Raw genomic sequence first — 12,036 nt, forward strand, 5'->3', positions numbered from 1 at the left:
TTCCCTTGTAGTTTGCGCTTTTGTTTTATACACACGAGGGCAGCGCTACGGCGTCGGACAAACGAATAGAAACAACTTATACATATTATTGAAATCGTGCATCATGCAAAAAGTCCAGCAAGATTATCTGCACAATGTAGCTTGTGCAATAGTTTCGCGGCTACTACGTTTTCGCAGTTTCGACTCTTTCGGCATTGTTCAAAACAGTGTAGGAAACTACAACATGCAAGAAGAGGAATTAATTGAAAGACACGTGTCATTTCCCTCTCTCCTGCGTTAGATTCTGGGCATTGACCTTGATGTCCTCCGGCACTGGAGTCCCGGCTCAAGCTCGTCCTTGTAACCATAAATTGACCATGTCGTTCCCTTTTGTCTTTGCACCAGCCCGCGGACTAAACATCACCTGAAAGAAGCCGCCACGCAAGCTACGAGAATGCTCCCATATAGACACAGCCTATTAACAACATGTGTGCCTCCTAGCAGACAGCCCTGTCAGCACTAGGAAAACTCGGTTCCCCATGAACGTTTGCGGTGGTTCGCTTCAACGCTCCAAACACCGTAATTGGGACCCGATGGTAATGGCGCACGAAAGCATACATCGATCGAAAAATGCCACACTATTCTCCAGGAATTCTCAAATGGCGCGCGCGGATGCCAAGCAATGACACTGAAACCACATGGTCATTTGTCCCGCCGCCCAATTTCCGTGACTACGCTTCCCTGTCTTGCAGCGAGGCCAACAAAATGCAGTCGGGACTGAGGAGGTCAACGGGACGTCTGGGAAGCACGTGGGCGTTAGCGGTGGCAGCGATTTCAAGCAGACCCTTTCATCTTATCTTCACGCCCGTCTTCCCATGCACTTCCCATTAAGCTCGAACCATCTTCCTTCTTTTTTTTTTGAGTGCGGGTGTACACTTTGCGGCCTTTCTACGGCGCAACCACTAAGCCGCATTTCTTTCCAAGCGTGGATGTCACCCCCACTACCTCTTTGCGGAGCCAACCGGCGTCTTTGGTTTGCGGAAATTGGCATCCTGTGAAATGGCCATTCGCGTTGCTTTACATGCCTGAACTATACCACACAAAAACAGCAACACCAACTCCGTATAGCATGTCTTGCACTGACCTAGGTCAACTGACAAGCACTGCCGGTTCTGTTGATCAACAAATGAACAGGGTGTGGCTGCCCCACTACGTGGCAATACCACAAATTCAGTGCATTTGGGAGTAGCAAGAAGGTGTTTATCAATGTACAGCTCTGTCATTAGTGCTAAGTTTATTATAGTCTTTCTTTAGACAGATGGTTTTTGTCCAAGAATTCGTGTACACATGAAACCTGATAATTCCAGCTGCAAGTGTTTGCTGCAGTCTGTTTTCTGCCGTTCGGCCGCTACGAGAATGGGTAAGGTTTCTTGTGAGAAACTGGACTGTTCTATACATTGAATAGCACGTCCTAAAGAAGCTTGTGTGTGAGTAAGCAATAATGCACATAACATGAAACTACTCACTGGGCGCATCTTAAGAGTTGTTCACTGTTCTAAAGCATGGCTCGATACTTTAGATTCAATCTGCATTTGAATGCTCAACAGTTTGACTTTTCGTGACATATTTACGTTCAGTTGTTTATTATCGCTTATTGTTAATGAAAGAAAATCAATCACGTACATCAAGAGCGCACTCGATTTGATCATATAGCTTTGGAACTCTAACGTTATTATTATTCAGTGCTGTAGTCTCGTAGCTTGGTGCTTCATTTGATTTGAATTCGGTTGAGTTCACTTTCTTTCTTATGCAGGAAGAAGAGCTAGGGTTAATGTTCATGTTTCTTGACTGATGCTTTTGTTCCCATTCGCGCGTGACATAGATTACATTAACATCGATATATGTACATCTTCCTATATAGCGGGCGCATTTCGTAACAGGATTTTCCGAGTGTTCCGTCAACAGCTTTCTTCCGTTTATATCATTCCTTTTTACGAGATCTGCAGTTATTATGGTAATGAAAGCTCCAACCAACATGCTCATAAATATAGCCCTATACTTCACTTCAGTAGGTAGATTATTCGACTTATTAAGATCCCAGTGCTACATTTTCAGTACACTAAATTACCATTGCGTTGATTTGGGCTTTGTTCCTAGACCTGCTTTCACTCTAACCAACAGCAGATGATGTGGTCATGTTGCTGAATACTGCTTGGTCTTCGTTAGCACTTGCGGTAGACGAAATGCATCTGGTATTAGGCGAAATAGATTAAGAATATTCGCATTGGACACCCTACACAGTACATCCGACTTTTCACGGGCATCTTGCATGAGCTCATTTCTGCCCAATTATTGGCGACACAGTAGATGACGAGGTGCAAATCTGTCCACTATGGACGAGTGGACTCGGTTAGCTAGCCCTTGCGGAGACTAGTGCTTGAATTTCAAAAGGAGATCGCTTCATCGCGGCCCATATATATATATATATATATATATATATATATATATATATATATATATATATATATATATATATATATATATATACGAGAAGAAAGGTGGTTAACCGATGGTCCCGATTATTTTTATTAGTCACATCATAAGAAGCCAACAAACACTGACACTAAGGACAACATAGGAGAAATTACTTGTGATTAATAAATCAAATAATGAAACTATGAATTGATGGAAATTAAAGGGGATGAAAAAACAACTTGCCGCAGGTGGGAACCGGGGTGGGTTCTACTAGCACATATAAATACCAAAGAAAGTGAATGGGAAAACAGCGCTGCGGTAGCTCAATTGGTAGAGCATCGCACGTGAAATGCGAAGGTTGTGGGCTCGGTTCCCACCTGCGGCAAGTTGTTTTTTCATCCACTTTTAATTCCAATAATTCCCAGTTTCCTTATTTGATTTATTAATCACAAGTAATTTCCCCTATGTTGTCCTTGGTGTCAGTGTTTGTTTGCTTCTTTATATATATATATATATATATATATATATATATATATATATATATATATATATACATAGTACAATGGTGTACTATGTCTACTACACTGGGCGCATGGGGTTTCAATGACCAAGACGCCTCTGAAAGCGCTCCTACATCCTTGTATGAACTTTTTGAAGTATCCTATTCCGAATGGGCTGGGGTGCGTTTGGCAGGCATTCTCAAATCATGAACAGCAAGATGCCACTATCCCTCAAAAGGAAAGTGTATAACAGCTGTGTGTTACCAGTACTCACATATGGGGCAGAAACCTGGAGACTTACGAAAAGGGTTCTGCTGAAATTGAGGACGACGCAACGAGCTATGGAAAGAAGAATGATGGGTGTGACATTAAGGGATAAGAAAAGAGCAGATTGGGTGAGGCAACAAACGCGGGTAAACGACATCTTAGTTGAAATCAAGAAAAAGAAATGGGCATGGGCCGGACATGTAATGAGGAGGGAAGATAACCGATGGTCACTAAGGGTTACGGACTGGATTCCAAGGGAAGGGATGCGTAGCAGGGGGCGGCAGAAAGTTAGGTGGGCGGATGACATTAAGACGTTTGCAGGGACAACACGGCCACAATTAGTACATGACCGGGGTAGTTGGAGAAGTATGGGAGAGGCCTTTGCCCTGCAGTGGGCGTAACTAGGATGATGATGATGATGATGATGATGATGATGATGATGATTCCGAGAAACAAAGTACCAGGGACCTTCTCACAATTCCGCAATGCTTGGTCATTGTAAAATCGGTATTGTGTACGTTTTAATTTTTTTTCGGGTAGTGAGCATTTATCCGCCATGAGCATCCACACACACATATAGCAACAGCCAGCAAGGACGGCATAGAAATGCCAACATCGAGATTGCGGTAAGGTGTTCTCAATAATGATATTTCAATAAAATCATTTTGGCCGAATATTGTTGCAGGCTTTGCTATCCTAGCAATCCCAGATGCTGCTCAGGGTGAAAGCATCGTTGTAGCTTTCGTCATCTTCCTCCTCGTCCGTATCTTCAGCTGTTTATGGTGACACAATCACAATAAAAATGCCCTCTACTATGTTTGCTGCGCGCTCGACTACATCCATAAAATCGCGAATGTGAGAAAGTGACATCCTTCTGATGGAAAACAAAAGAAAAATCGTCAGTTTTATCTGCTAAAGCCCACTTTACTATATTAGGCATACCAAATTTTGAATTCGTGTTCCGTTCCTCAAGATGTAGTTGCAGATTAGACAGCTTGTTTCTTACGTGCTCAAGATATGTAATAAACACCGTAAAACGCACTACACAAATACATAAAGCAGGCGAGCATAAATGAATGAAAAGCAGTACACATTGCAATTCATCATGAGTCAGCAGTTTTGTTTGAATGAGTGCGAAATATTTGGATATGGATTGAACAGTAGGTATTACCATGATGTGTGTGCGTTTCCTCAGGGTAGAAGGAATAGAAATAACCATAAGGGAATATTCAGCTGTTCAAGAGGTAGGGATGCGAAATCAAGTGTACTATGTCTAGTACAATGGTTAGTAATGCGCTTTATACAATGATTTGAAATCTTGAAAAATATGCGTTTTCCTAGTTGCACTAAAATATTACCAAGCAACGATATCTAACAAAGGTACCTAATTCAAAACACTTTCAAATTTTCTTCTTTCGAGGAACTGAAACTTCTTTTTACCAGTTTGCTGCAGGAACCAGGATCTCAAGCAGCCAAAGCAAGCCTGTAAAAAATGCGTAAAAAATCATCATGAACAAATGCTTGCGGCCCATTTGGAGCAAATGTAGAAATATATTTTCCGAATCCGCCTGTACCAAAAACAAAGTCCTCTTACAGCGGGCTCAATACGTTGAATCAGCCTGCGATGTCTTCTATAGTAGGCTTGTTTTCGCAAGGATGCGCTAAGGTCGTATGAAGCTTTAGTGAGAAAAGAACGCCGGTGTCTGTCTGATATGTACGTCTCTTTACAGAGATCATAGAGCAAACCATTTCAAAGCCGAGATGACATCTGCACGCTGATTACTGTTGAATAATTTTTTGTGAGGCGTTTGCTCCTTTATCAGTCCATTTCATCTTTAACAGCCAATTTTATCTGAGTTTCAGAAGGAAGAAAAAGAGCAAGCTAAAAACTTAGTGATTTCACTGTTAGCTTGTAAACTAGGGCAAAAAATGTCGCTGACTGTTCCCTATATAAATTATGTGCCAATCAGGCATCTTTCTAATCTTCGTTTGTTAACTTTTTTTTAGGTGGACCCAGCACATCAAGAAGTGAGTACATTCTTAGGCGTGGTGGAAATATAGCGACCACATTTATTGCTTTTTCCCACTCTAGGTCATATAAGGTTAGGTTAAGTGCTCGAGTAAAAAGCTCGCAGAATCCACGACCATGAATGCCGATGTTAACGCGATTAGCATTCAAACACACTATCGATACACCGTATTACAACGGCGGAAACACGCAATGCATTGCGCGGCTATGCAACCGCGCTTCTTTCTTCACGCATATCTTTCGCGTTTCCGATGCATGAATGGATGTTATCAGCGTCCCTTTTGGAAAGGGGCGGTGCGTTGCGCCACAAAGCTCTTCCTATTAAACTGACGCATGTCGTACCTAGGTTAAAAAACAAAAAAACACTATGAACCCCCAAACCACATCTTCTGACTCCCTATTGCGAACGATTTTTCGCACGTCTATGTTTTTTGTCGTTTCCCTACTTTTCTTCCACCAATCGTCCAATCCTCTCTTTGCAATCTCTAATGTGGACGTGTTTACTTTTCCACTGCTCTCGCTGAGCCCAAGGGCTTCAAGGATGCCAACGGAGTGTAAAAGCACCACTATGCAGATGTCTTCACATTCTAATAATACATGCAGCTTTGTTTCCGTAGTTTTGACGCAGCCCCAAGCACACGCTTCTTCTTTCTTCTATCTCGCTTTATAGGTGCGTGTTCTAAGACATCCCGCTCTCCCTTCGAGAAGTAATGAGCTTCCCTCTGAGTTATGATAAATTGTTTCTTTCATGATTTCGTTGTTTCCTCTGAAGAAGTTTCTCATGGCAGGTTTCTTTTGCGTTGCCGCCACCCACGAGATTTCAGCCTATGTGACTTTGCATTGACGTTATTTGTTGCTGTGTTGCCCACCCTACAGGTCGCATAGTTGTTGATTAGCTTCCTGGTTCTTTTCCTCCACTGTGAATCAATACTTTTTCTGTACAGATACTCCAACACTCTCCCAGCCCTTTACTTTCTTCGATATTCTTGAGTCGTTCTTCATAATCAATTTTACTGTGAGCTTCCCTCTCTTCAGAACTAGTCCAGCCAATAGCACCCTGCACAGCTTCATTTGTAGTCTTCCCGTGACAGCCCAATGCGAAACGCTCCACTGACCTTTGGTTCCAATCGTGTCCTGATTGTACCCGTGATTTGAAGCAAACAATCACATTTCCAAAAGTACGTCTTGGAGCGATTACACTTTTCCACACACTCCGGAGCACCTCGTACCTATTGTATCCCCGTAGGGCTCTGTGCTTCATTATGGCTGTATTTCTCTTCCCCTTCACTGTTATTGTTATTTCCTGTCCTTCCATATATCTATTTCCTTCGTTTATCCATATACCAAGGTATTTATGTTCTCTTAATAATAATATTTGGGGTTTTACGTGCCAAAACCACTTTCTGATTATGAGGCACGCCGTAGTGGAGGACTCCGGAAATTTTGACCACCTGGAGTTCTTTAACGTGCACCTAAATCTAAGCACACGGGTGTTTTCGCATTTCGCCCTTATCGAAATGCGGCCGCCGTGGCCGGGATTCGATCCCGCGACCTCGTGCTCAGCAGCCCAACACCATAGCCACTGAGCAACCATGGCGGGTGTAATGTTCTCTTACCTGAGGTATTCCCTGGCCCTGCATTGTGAGTGTCTGTTTCACTGTTTTGAATACCGTAATACCTGATTTTCTAACACTAAATTTCAAACCTAAATTCTTGCATTCCTCTCCACAGATATTAGCCAGACGTTGCAAATCATTTTGCTTGTTAGCTAGCAACACAGTGTCGCGCACATAAAATAAACCTGGAAGCTGCTGCTCTGCTACTGTACCCACCTGTTTGTGTGAGGGATTAAAGTCAATATTACTTCCTTCTGGCGCCCTCTCCGTCCACACCATGTACATCATAAACTGCAGTGGGGATCAAGGGCCCCCCTGCCTCAGTCCCTTGTTGATATCAACTTTCTGCTTCCTCCTCATCCCTTCCCATAGAACGTAAACGGTATTTTCTAGGTAAATCTCTCTGAAAAGCTGTAGACAATCGTTACCTAAGGCTTCCCGTTCCAGAATATGCAGCTAAATCTCGCGCTCTCAGTTGGCTTAGGTTCTCGTAATGTCTAAAAAGGCCATAAATAACGTGCTCCTTTCTACTATGGATATTTCAATACACTGAGTACGACTGCCTATTCTGAAGCCATTCTAAAGTTCTCCCAATGCCATTATTCTCTGGGCATGCTTGCAGCTTTAATTTGATTGCCTGCATTGCCAGCTTGTATATTACCCATGTAATAGTCAACGTTCTATACAAGTGAATTCTATCTTTCTCCCCCTTACCTTTATAAATAAATTCATTCTACTTTGTCGCCAACAATCTGGTATTCTTCCATCTTTTAAATTTTTTTCTACTGTTTTCACCAGAGCTTCCTTACTTTTTAGTATTAGTTCATTATCCAGCCTAACAGGAACCTCGCCTAGCCCTGTGGCTGTGCGCTTACGAATTTTTCTCTTCAGCTTTCTTCCAGTCGAAATTTGTCAGCACAAGCTCTTTTTCCACCTGGTTCTCTTTCGTTCTCTTTTTTTTCTTCAAATACAGCCTCGTCAGTGCCTTGGAAAGATGCGGCTGTTACTTTGGGATGTAATTTATTGGCGCTGTCCCTTCCAGTTTGTTTCCATCTTCGTCTATCATATTTTCTTGTATGGTTGTTCACTTTCTGCCTAATAATTTAATGCGGTTCCAAAATATTCTAGGTGCGGCCTTCTTTGCTCACATATTTATGACAACCAACGTTCACTTTCCCCTTTTATCTTTGCTTGCGCCAGTATTTGAACCATAGACTCTTTCTCCGGGTATCTTTTCCATTTACTGGCTACTTCATCGTGCGGCAACTGCGCCTTGTTTGCCTGTGTGTGCTCTCGGGACGCTTTTTTTTTTTCGGCGGTCGCTTCTCGTGTCTCCCTGTTCCACCAGCTTTTCGGTTTCTTTTTTTTCCTTTCCAACGAGCGTGTTGTTTCTCTGTCCGTATATCTGTTGGTATTACACTTAGAAGCTCACTAAATTCCCACCCTTTACTTGGCTATTTTGTACTCCTTGTTCTCTTTGCCAACTACATATAACATTTTCAAAATGATGCGCTTATGATCACTCCCTATGCTGCTATATCATTCCTCATTATTGACCACTTCTCTCAACTTCTCATGAATTCTTTGTGCCATCAAACTGTCCTCAATCGTTTATCGCCGGTTTTCCACTTCCACGTGATCTGCCCTTCACACTTCGCCACTGTATTTACAATAACGAGGTTAGGTTGCTTACAAAGGCCTATCATTGACATCCCGTTGATGTAGGTAGCGCCAGTTAAACCCTGTATGTGGGCATTCATGCCACCTAATAGGATAATTCCAGCATCATTCTCGAAAGCCTTACTATCAGCACTGATGCATTACAATAACTCTTTATTCTTTTGAGTGCAATTATTTCTGGTTCACAAACCCGCAACGCCTAGCCAAGTTTTTTTCGCACTTTTTGTACCTGATAGCTAAAGATGCTCTTGCCATTTTGAATTTACCCTTTTTGATTTCGCTCCCTGATAAGTCAGCATTCCGACTCCCCTTCCGCTTCTTTGCTGCTTCGTTCTGTTGCACCCTGCCCAAACATACTTCTTAATCTCTGGCGGCCCTTCCGAGTCTCCAAGGCGCGTTTCTGTAACCACACACACGCCTATTTCTTTCTGTATTTAACTGCTGCTCAATTTCTGCCAACTATTCCTTTCTTCTTCCGCCCTGCATGTTTATGTAACCTATTGCACGGCGAGCTCTCTTTCTTGATTTCCTCCTTTTTCGGTTATTGACGGTGATGCTGTTCTGAGCTTCCCTTAGGGGACCTTCTTCATCACTAACTGCTCTGGCCTCCTTAGCATCCGCGGGCACCCTAAAGAGGCAACAGTACGACCAGCAAGTCGCCAGCCTACTTCTAGTGAAAGCCTGTAATTGAAGTGAATCCAATCTCGTTGAAAACCACCATACCTTCTTACTTCCCTGAAAAGCTTCGACAACTTCGAAGCCTTTATCTTGGCTCATTTTCCATATTGCCTTATTAGCAGCCTTTACGGCTCTTTGTACGTGACTGTCACGTGCAGCCACCCCCGGCCTTGTGGACACCCCGATTTGCACCTCAGGGGACAGCTGGTGCAAGTCGCACACCCCCTTCGCCAAGCGCTAGGGTAGTCTTGTCTCTTTCCTGTTTAGGACGTCTTTAGCCCACCTGCTGCTATGAAAGGTTGCGCACTTGGGCATTCACCGCTAGCTTGACAGAAGTACATTGTCCGCCCCGGGAATGTCCCTGCCATCCCCGTTTTATTGCCTTTCACCCTCTCTACAATTGCTTCCGAGCATTTAGCCAGATTTGAGTCGTAGCGATAATCACCATTTCACTCTTTCCTACCTCTACCTGCCTCGTTTTGTCCTTTTCCGCGTGATTCAGACTTGACAAGGGGCATTGAAGCCTGCGCTCCTGCTTTTTCCTCGCGGTGGCTTCAAGGTAAGTGCCGCTTTTTCCAGCTAACCACTCACCATGTTGCACGCATCTCACGTATTTTGCTAGCACTCCGATTCCTGTCACGTGGCGGACTGCGTTCCATTTCACGACCATTCTTGCTCACAATGGTGGCCCTGTTCAGCTTTGCCGAGACTGCTTCAAATGTCTTTTCCACTACCTTCTGTGCATCACACTCCTTATATAGCTCATTTTTGAACTCTTCAACACTGTTTGACAAGCTATTTCTGGAAAGCGTCCATTTTCTTCAGCCTAGCATCGACATCAGTGTAGGCCTATTGACTCTATTACATCTCCACTCTCATCCGTCCACTCATCTGCCTTCAAGGACCTCTCACACACTGCCCGCTTTCTTGGCTTTTTTATTTATTTGTTTATTATACCCTCAAGGTGCGGTTCCACATTGCAGAAGTAAGGGGCAAGGTAAATACAGAGGCAAATCACACATTAGTTGAATATAGAAAAAAATTATAAGTGAAAAGAAGCAAAAATTTTCGAAGTAGGCTTCAAAGCGAAATACGTCGAATTGAATAATTAATAAAAAGAACAAAGAGAAATAAGGAAGGAATGCAACAACATGGCAAGAACATCGCAAAACATGGTGCACAAAATAATATGAATTGTAAATAGAAACACGGAAAGCGTGGCAAAAATACATGGCGTAACAAAAAACAAAGGAAGAAAAGAACATGCGATATGACAATACAAGCCATAACCTAAATTATGGCATAACAGCAGTTCTTATGCAGAGCAAGCAAGCACAACATTAATTTATAACATGATCCTTTGAAGTGTGGTTTTAAATTATTGGTGTCAGTTATGCTTGTAAGTAATGCGCATAAGTTATTCCAATAATTGCTAGTTTGGGGAAGAAATGAATATGAAAAGCCGACGGTGTTGCAGCACGGAATGTTTACATTTTGGCGGTGGTCTATGCGAGATCAAATGTATGGCGGCGGTTGAACAAAGAACATAAATGTGCGCTGTGGTAGTAGATTTTACGGAAATGAAATAGGCGAGATAGTTTTGTGCGGGTTGATAACAGCAGGAGGTGTAGGAGAGCTCTCATGTTAGTGACGCTCGCCGTTCTTTGGTAGTTGGTGAGAATTAAACGGGCTGAGCGATTCTGTATTGCCTCTACAGCCTGTATGAGGGTGTCATGAGCAGGGGCTAATACAAATGATGCGTACCCAAGCTGTGGACCAATGTAAGTTGCGCACATTAAGAATTTTAGCGAAGATGTTGCTAGATAAAATTTCAGACAGAAGTATCCCAGTGTACGGGTGGCCTTAGAGGTTATGCGATCAATATGAGTTTTCCGGGATAGATTGCTGAGAATGTGAACCCCGAAGTATCGGTATGCCGTTACACTTTCTAGTGGGATGTTGCTTAGTTTATAGGTGGGACAGATCACGTTAGTTAGAGAAATCCTGATAGTCATACACTTTCTAATATTTCATTCCCTGCGCCACGTACGACACCCCTCGTTTATGTTATGGAGATCCCTCTGAATTGCTAGAATATCTGCGGAATTAGTTATTTTACGATACAAGAAGCAGTCATCCGCCAACAGGCAAAATGTTCGAGGAAACGTGAGTGTGGAAGTCATTAATATAAATTAGCAATAATAAAGGACAAACGCTTTAGAAAAGCCCAGGAATACACAGTTTTTTAAAAACCACAATCTAAATTGGCATGTAAGCCATTAGTGAAGAGGATAAGCTGAGTGTAACGGCACAAGCTTTGACGAAAACAATGCTCATGAGTGCGAAGAAGTTGCTATTTTCAAAAAAATAAACTAAATGCGTGTATATTATATGTTCCATAACATTACATGTTACAAATGTAAGTGAAGTAGGTCTGTAGTTCTATGGATCATGGGTTGGTCCAGCTTTCCGAAGGGGGATTACTTTGCCAATTTTCAAATCATACGGAAAGGTGCCAGAGTTATAAGATGGCAAGTGAATAAATTCTAGTATTATTAAACAGTATTTCACTGTGTTTTGTAAGAATTTAGTAATAATTTCGTCTACCCCACATGATGCTTTATGTTTTAATTTCTGTGTTATGACTTTGATACCGGTTGAGACGAAAACGATGGGATCCATGAAGTGGTAGATAGTTGAGTTTATCTCAGGCATAGAATCAGGGACCTGAGGTGATGAGAATGACTGAGTGAAGGTATTGTTAAGCACATCAGACCACAATAGGTCAGGTATTGGGTCCCCAGAACATTTC

The 12,036-nt window shown here is 42.6% G+C and overlaps 1 non-coding gene across 1 annotated transcript; it reads left to right on the forward strand.

Moving 5' to 3' along the window:
• The first annotated feature begins 2,766 nt into the window (after positions 1-2,766).
• Positions 2,767-2,839, forward strand: TRNAS-UGA (transfer RNA serine (anticodon UGA)). The gene has a single exon. It is a non-coding gene; the product is annotated as a tRNA-Ser (tRNA).
• Positions 2,840-12,036: the final 9,197 nt, after the last annotated feature.

This window comes from Dermacentor variabilis, chromosome 7 (assembly GCF_050947875.1).
Source record: "Dermacentor variabilis isolate Ectoservices chromosome 7, ASM5094787v1, whole genome shotgun sequence".
Lineage (NCBI taxonomy): Eukaryota > Metazoa > Arthropoda > Arachnida > Ixodida > Ixodidae > Dermacentor > Dermacentor variabilis.